The 8,600-nt window shown below is 40.8% G+C and overlaps 1 protein-coding gene across 1 annotated transcript in view; it reads left to right on the forward strand.

Annotated features, from left to right (window-relative positions):
* Positions 1-200: 200 nt before the first annotated feature.
* LOC143019739 (thiopurine S-methyltransferase-like) overlaps positions 201-8,600 on the forward strand; it is an 83,081-nt gene continuing 74,681 nt past the window's right edge. The window contains exon 1 of the mRNA XM_076175709.1: positions 201-296. The gene's annotated coding sequence lies outside the window, so the exon portion shown is untranslated. The remainder of the gene's footprint in view (positions 297-8,600) is intronic.

Below are 8,600 nucleotides of genomic sequence, written 5' to 3' on the forward strand. Positions count from 1 at the left end.
CATGTAAGAATGATGCTTGATTTTAGTAGGTTAGGGGATGTCAAGTTCCCTAACGCACTGTCAGCCTTCTATGCAGCCAATGCCCCATACATGGTCGTGACGTCATGCAGAGTGTAAAAACAGTAAAAATGGACTCAACTTGGAACGGTAAGAAAACATTCCTTATCTCACCCCACTCGAACAATAGTTCTGTTTAGTAAGCCAGAGACGCTCCAGACGAGGACAGATCAAGGTAACTTTGGCAAAGCTTCCATCTACCCTCGTTTAATCTCCTTGTCGTTTATATGAAGAGAAAGGTGAGTAATTCTAAATCGATTTGGTTTCAAAAATATAACCATTCTTGACATTTTACTTCTTCCATCCGAACACTTGAGCGTAGTCAATTTAGAATGTATTTGATGCACCTGATACGAAAGGCGGATATCCGAAGGTGAATTTTGGCTCAGTCCGATTTATTCAACACACGAATGTGCGAGACGATTACGTGTGCATGGCTGGTTTCCCGGGATTCGAGTGTGTTTGAACTTTTAGTAACTTCAGCACGCTCATGTCCTTCTACCCAAATAAAACCGACCAATGTTAGACACGCTAACTTCTGTAAAATGCTCCGCCTTTTCGAATGGGATGGTGGTGATCGTTCGAGATTGTTCTCAACCCCATCATTACGATGACCTCCCCCTTCCTCTCAAACCCTCCTACTTCAGCTACATAAAATCGAGGAGTTTATCTCCATATCGAAGAGGCATGAGAAACATTCAACATTTTCAACATAGCAAAGTTTACATATATACAAAGGCTACAGATTCCCTTATGAGGAGTGTGGCTGTGTCAAAACAAACTCATGTAACTACTTAACTACCTCTAAGAGATTTCCTCCTATTCCATATACTCACAACACCTTCAGAAACGCTTCTCTGACTATGTTGGTATATACTAAACTCATGGAACGCCCATACTCACCATTTGCTAAAGACTTGATCTATGCTTCTTTTTTCTCTCGTAAGCCCACACAGTCCTCCAATCACTACCTCTATTCTTTTCCTCTATATTCTTAATCAACACTTGCCTATGCACTTTATCAATCACACTCAACAAACTAATTTTTCAAAAAACTACTATATTCATATTTACCTCTCTTCTTACATGGCTGAACTATGTATGTACTTCTCCAATCAACTGGAACGTTTTTCTCTGAGACACACAATGAATAATCTCACCAACCACTCCACTGTCATCGTTCCACCCTTTATCAGACATTCTTCATGGAACCCATCTAACCCTATAACATTATCTGATTTCATTTCTTTCAGTATCATTTCTATCTCCTCTCTCGTAATTACTTTCTCATTCCCTTTAGTTGTCACAGTCATTTCCTCACATCTCCTGAAGCCAAATCACAGCCTCCGTCCTATACATTCATCAACTCGAAATAGTTAGCCCAGAAGTCTCACACATTTTAGTTATTATATTAGAAAAATAAATAAATACAATTTCCTAATAGTGCTCATTTGTATCCAACCCATGTGTTCGGGGCGGGGCTTAGTGACGTCATTGCATCTGTTGCAGCCTAAATTGTAACCCTGATTCTTCTGTCTAGATACTTTTTCCATAAATGTGCTACATACTGGTGCTACATTGTGTGATTAGTCTTGGTCATATTCTAGGTCCGTGAATTTTAGTGTTATTCTGACGTTCGTTCACAATGCTTATGTTTTCCGAAAAATGCTGTTTACATGTTAAAATGAATCGAGTATTTGGTGGCTAGTATCCGTTAATCTTGTTTATAATTCATCTTCTTTAGTTCTTCACCCGGCTTGTAAATATGTTACGATTGTCCTTTCGTGAACCTCTCAGCTGTGTCTTCCATTGCAGTCACCGGTTTCAAAGTGCACTTGCCAGTCGTTCACTTTCTCATGATATGTCTTCATAGTTTCTTTTGGATTTATCTGTTAATTCACTGACAATTTATCAGTGTCTATAAGCTTGTTCATGATTGTATGTATTTACCTAATTATACTTTGCTAATAATAGTATCTAGGAAAGGAGGAACACTTGTGGAATCATGTCTCTTACGCTTCAGTTATCATACCTAACTTGAAATTCAGCTGGGGATGACGACTGAAGATTGAGAGACAAATCATCACAAGCTTTGCTTTTTTACTGTTTATTATAATCAGGTAAATTCATACACACACATAAATATGGATGCAGACACTGCTGAACTGTGTGTGTGTGTGTGTGTGTGTGTGTGTGTGTGTGTGTGTGTGTGTGTGTGTGTGTGTGTGTGTGTGTGTGTGTGTGTGTGTGTGATTAACCATGGTCTTGGATCACATGTTGGACTCGTAATCGACAGACATTAATGTAGACTTGTTTGTTGTCTACATTGGGTTTGCAGGCGTTGACACAAACGAAGTTTTGGTTTGTTCTCTTTAATCTCTCCGTGACTAAATTGATCTACATCTCAAATCAGTACACGAGGAAAACACTGGCGGTGGCCAATGGTACAGTTTTGCGTACAATATTCAAATGGTGGTTGTTGCCAAATCATAATATTATGTACAATTTGTTCTCTAATATCTACTGCCTAATTTACTTCTACAATGTACAATACACGAACTGAGTATGGATACTCAGTATTCATACATATTTTTTTAATACAAGCAATGATGAACATAGAAATAAGGGTATCCGTCGTATGACGACTTGCAGTTGCCAATGGAGAACGCAGGTGTCTTTTCACGCTCAGCCCAACTGACCGCGGGTGAGATCCGACAATAGGGGGCCCCGCGGGAGTTTCTGAAGAGGTCGTGATCTGACGTCCTATAACTAAAATGCCTGCGTGTGCGTGTGTGTACGAGAGTTGGAGTGCCGGCTCACAGTGCAGCAATACTGAAATCATTTCATCCCTGGGCGGGAATCGATCTCAGCCTGCTGGAGTAGCGGTTGCGAACGCTACCACTGCGCCGTCGAACCGTGTGTGTGTGTGTGTGTGTGTGTGTGTGTGTGTGTGTGTGTGTGTGTGTGTGTGTGTGTGTGTGTGTGTGTGCGCGTGTGCGTGTATGTGTGTTCACCACGGTCTTTGGATCACGTGTTGGACTCGTGATCGACAGCTATTTCCCTCCCGGAAGAGAGCTCAGAGCTCGTATATAACCTATCTATAAGTAATGCTGTGACATTACACGCACACACACACAACTCCTCGCCCACGATAGTTAGAGTAACAACCCGCAGCGCATTGTTGCTAAAATAATTTCAGCCCTGGGAGGGATTCGAACCCGGACCTCCGTAGCGGCAGCCGGGAACTCCATCAACTAAGCCACGAGTTGTGTGTGTGTGTGTGTGTGTGTGTGTGTGTGTGTGTGTGTGTGTGTGTGTGTGTGTGTGTGTGTGTGTGTGTGTGTGTGTGTGTGTGTGTGTGTTTTGCATATACATTATGTGTGTGTGGAATCCCCAGGGGTCTAGAATGAGGCAGAAATCCTACCTCATAGGTGATGCCCGTTTAATACCGAAGTTTGTTGTTTTACCCTCTTGCGCCCTTTCTACCACTTCCTGGTCGGAGTAGTCGGCGTCAGGAACCTGGTGAGCTATTGCATTCTGAACGACCAAACCTATGGATCGAAACCTGTTTTTGGCCACTCACAATTTTCTCCCTCCCCCTCCCCTCCCCTTTCTCTATCCCTTTACATCAAGTCAGACCTTCGCCTCGCTGAGGAAGTTGGGGAGAGGTTTCTTCACATTTCTTTGATCTTGTATTCCTGTGAGAGAGGCGAGCGGTGACCTGGATCCATTCCTCGACTTTGATGTTGCCTCAACGAATGGTAGCTATGCCAGAGTTCAAGAAACCTCTACCACTCTATATTTTCCTCTATTTTGCTCCTCCCCTGATCCTCAAATCTGTTTTGTCTGTCTTCGACAGTCTCTGTAGAATTTTGTTTATATATATTTTGGGTAACAGTTTTTCCGTAACCAAAATTCCTAATTGTTTCCCAGTCAATAAATCAGACATGGGCTGTTCGTACTTTTTCTATACTCGTTTCCATTATATTATATTTGTCTTTATCAATGTTGTTATTATAATCTTTTACTTTGAAATTTATTTCTACTCATAAATCCTGTCATTGTGTAGTATTTTTGTTAGTAAAAAATACTTTTTTGTGATCTTAGCATTGTATTTAGTGTGCGACACTATTCGATCCGTTATGCCGTTAGTGTATGGTAGGGATATTACGTGTGTGTATGCATTGTGTGTTTTTACCTAATTATAGTACTCAGGAAAGGAGCAATGCTCGTTGAATCCCTTCTACTTTCCAATCTATCACACCTAGCCCTCAATTTGTGTACAGTTCCTACTTAATCTATATACTTGATTTCTATCATATTTAGATTTGAATTCATGTATTGTTTCAGCTTGAGCTATATCACATTCTAAGCTATTCCATGTATCTATACATCTATATGGAAAACTGCATTCCTTTGTATTCTTTAGACATGTGGTATTTCTTAATTTGTTCCCCTTGCCTTTTAAAGCTTTCCCATCCTTAATCAAGGGATCACTTCTGTTATTGCAAACTATCCCTTTAGGGACTTATGTAATATAATCATATCACCTCTTTCTCTTCGAGTTTTTAAAGTTGGCAAACCAAATGTTTTTAGGATTTCCTCATATGGTCTATCTGCCAGGTTAGGGACCAGTATGGTTGCTACCCTTTGTATTATTATATCCTTCACTCTGTGTGGGGACCATACCATTGATGCATATTCCAATCTTGGACGGATGACGGATCAGGGTTTTGATGATGTTATCCATCATCTCTTTATCCATAGAGTAAAAAGCCACTTTAATCTTGTGCACCAATCTGTACGTTTCTCCCACAATTCACAGGCTAGGCTCAATTTCCGAAAGGCAAATTGGTCCAGTTTTACGGACGACCTGGACTTCAGAGTGGGAACCATTGGACCAACACCACAGGGCTATGAGAACTCCCAAGCTCTTGTATTGGACGTAGATAAGAAACACATTCCACGTAAATGCAGGCAAAACTTCATCCCATGCCTCGACAACACCACCAAAACCCTCCATGATCAATATGCCCAGCTGTTTGACGAAGACCCCTTTGCTGATAGAACAATTGAAGTAAGCGAAGCACGGAAAAAACGCTGGTACGGGACAATCTCTGGAGTGAACATGACCCATAACAGAAAAGAAGCATGGGAAACCACCAGAAAGCTAAACTCGGGTAGTCAGCCTCAACAGAAAAATGGCGGCCGTGACATCAAACCAAGTGGCAAAACAATTGCTGCTAAATGGTAAGCCAAAACACAGACCGCATGGCCACAGGAAAAGGATAAACGATGGAATGAGAAACCTAATGGACGGCGTTGATGACACTTTTTTCCTATTCACCTTTGATGAGCTGAGAGAAGCACTGGCACACTGCAAGATCGGTAAAGCATATGGCTCAGACGGGAGTGCTACCGAAATAATGAAACATTTTGATAAACAGATACTCGCATGGCTGCTGGCACTGTATAACTGCTGTGCCACAACCTTCCAAATTCCAAAGATCTGAAAAGCCAGATTTGTTGCACTCCTTAAACCAGGCAAAAACCCATCACAACCAACTAGCTATCGACCTATCTCGCTCTTGTGTATCCTCTACAAGGTCTATGGGCGTCTTCTTGTTTCACGAATAACTCCGACAGTTGAGGAACATCTTTCAAATGACCAAGCAGAGTGGCTGGTCGATCATGTTGCGGGCAAACGCTGAACCTAACTCAGTGCATCAAGGATGGATATGAATGCAGACAGATAACCGGCACAGTCTTTGTTGACCTGACTGCTGCCTACGATACTATCATTCATATGACACTCCTTCTAAAACTGCCCGAATGATTAAGAATACAACCATCATTCACATTATCGAGTCACTCCTGGTCATAGGGTGCTTTTGCATTAAAATAGATGGAAAGCGCAGTCGACGGAGAACTCAGAAAAATTGTCTGCCACAGATATCAGTACTCGCCCCATCACTTTTTAACATATATACAAACAACCTGCCATAGTTTAGACTCATCCATAGATTCATCTATGTAGATAATCTTTGCCTGGCAACCCAGGGTAAGAGCTTTGAAACCATTGAAAATAGACTAATGGAAGCCCTAAAATCACTCTCTACATACTACTAGACGTGGTTCTTGAATGCCAAATCAAGGAAGACCCAAGTTGGTTCCAAGTAAACAACGTCTTGCTAGCAGGGTCTTGGATATTGTATGGAAAGTTAAAACACTAGGAAATACACCTTATCCAGTCTATGTTGGTGTGACCCTTGACCGCACTATCTCCTTAAGGGAGCACACCACCAAGCTCTGGAAAAGAGCTCTCCCAAAGGAATAATCTCTTGACTCTACTTCCAAACTCGAACTTGGGTGCAGATCCTGATACGATTAAACAGTCAGTTCTAGTTTTATGTTACTCTACAGCAGAGTATTGTTTAGCAATCTGGACCAGGTCAGCACAGAACTAAATAAAGCTTGCCGTACCATTGCAGGCAACCTGAAGGCCACCCCACTCCCTGCATTGTGGAGGCTGGCTGGTATGCCTATGCATCTATTTATTTTATATACCTATGCATTTATCTATTTTATTTATTATTATTTATGTTATTATAATTTTCATCTGTTCTTTTTATTCATTTATCATTATTATAAAAAAATTCACATCCGACAGCATGCTCCGCCTTTGTAATCCTTTGTAACACCACCCAATATCCTTCGTGATACTAACACCATATCCGAGCGCATCACCCTCTAACACAAACATCAAGAAGTGCCGAAACGTCTGAAGTCTCGCAAGAGCTTCACGACTACCAGTGGTCTGGGAAATCCATCCTCAGTCATCTACAGGATATTGAAGTGGAAAGAACGGGATGAGCACAACAAAAATCTCCCTGGCTATAGCGAAGGCCTCCCACCTGGAACAGACTTACCCAGAAAGAAATGGGTTACACTTAATAGGGCAAGAACACAAGTTGCAAAGACCGGAGATAACATGCTCAGGCGGGGAAAAAATTCCAGTGTAACATGTCAGTGTGGTGCAGAACCACAGACAATATTCCACATTCTTCGTGATTGACCCCTAAATCAGTCATGTTCTGACACCGACCTAAAGGAAACAAACAACAACGCCCGTAAATGGATCAAGAGATAGCACGACAAGATTTGATTGATTCCACAATCCTACTGATATGTCGGTCAAGTGACAGGTTATCTTTTATCAACACTTCAAAATCTTTCGTTTCTTTTGTTTATGTAATGGGTTTACTTTCCAAGGAATAATTTAAGGGTGATCTTTTGCAGTTATTGCCTATTTCCAATATTATGCATTTTTTTTTTCATTGAGCTTTATTTCCCATTCTGGCTCCATGCAAAAATAGTGTCTAGATATTTTTGTAATAGTCTACCATCCTCCTCCTTTTCCACCCTTCTCATGATTCTTGTATCATATGCAAACATGTTGGCATAGGTTGTTGTACCTTCCACCATGCCAATGACATGGACAAGAAACAATATTCTTACAAGAACTGGCCCTTGTGGAACCCCACTCGTAACTGCTCTCCATCTTGACATATTACTTTTTACTGCTGTCCTCATCTGTCTTCCCCTCAAAAAAAGTTTCACCTAATATCGCTGTTTACCTCTTAGTCCTTCAATATGCTCCAATTTCCGCATAAGTCGACTGTGAGATACTTTATCAAAAGCGTTTTCTTGATCTAGGTACACGTAGTCTATCCACACCACTCTCTCTTGCAGAACATCAATCACTCGAGTAAAATATTAAAAGGTTCGATACACGTGACCTTCTATATCTGAAGCCCAAACTTATTATCTGTCAGAACGGTAATCTCTTCAAGGTATTTGGTCCATCGACCTTTCAAAATCAGTTCACATTTCAGTATTGCGCTGGTAAGTGATACTGGCCTATAATTTAGTGGTGTCTTCTTACTTCCACCTTTGTGAATCTGTACCACATTTGTCCTTTTCCAATTAAGAGGTACTATGCCTTCTTTCAACGAACATATAATAAGACTGAGTCTTGTCCAATAGTTGTCTCCTACATTTAGAAAAAAATCCAGTTTGAAATCCTGTCAGGAACTAAAGTTTTTGCCACATCCAATGATCCCAAAAGATTGAGCACTTTCCTCACTTCTACATTTGTAGCTTCTAAACCTTTTTTTTTTTTTTTTTTTTTTTTTTTTAACTCCCCTCGCTTTCTTTTGTGGAGACCAATTTTTATTCATTATTTCTTCCTGACCTAAAGCCTCTTCAAAGACCTCACCACCCACTATTAAACTGGTGATCACTTCCCTGTATCTTAATTTACCATTTCTAAGCCTATAAAACAGTTTCGGTTCATTTTTGCTTTTATTAAAATTACTCTCTTCCTCCGTGCAAATTCTTGTATAGTTATTCCTAGTTGGTTTGTAAGCGTCTTTTGTTTTATTTTTATTTTATTCTCCATTTCCCTCAAGCCACGTCCCTAGCCTGTTTTGTAATCTCACACCTTATGCTGAGTCAGTCCTGTTTCTGCCTCTTTCTTCCAC

The sequence above is a fragment of the Oratosquilla oratoria genome, chromosome 38 (genome assembly GCF_046742065.1).
Source record: "Oratosquilla oratoria isolate Oo_2021 chromosome 38, ASM4674206v1, whole genome shotgun sequence".
NCBI lineage: Eukaryota > Metazoa > Arthropoda > Malacostraca > Stomatopoda > Squillidae > Oratosquilla > Oratosquilla oratoria.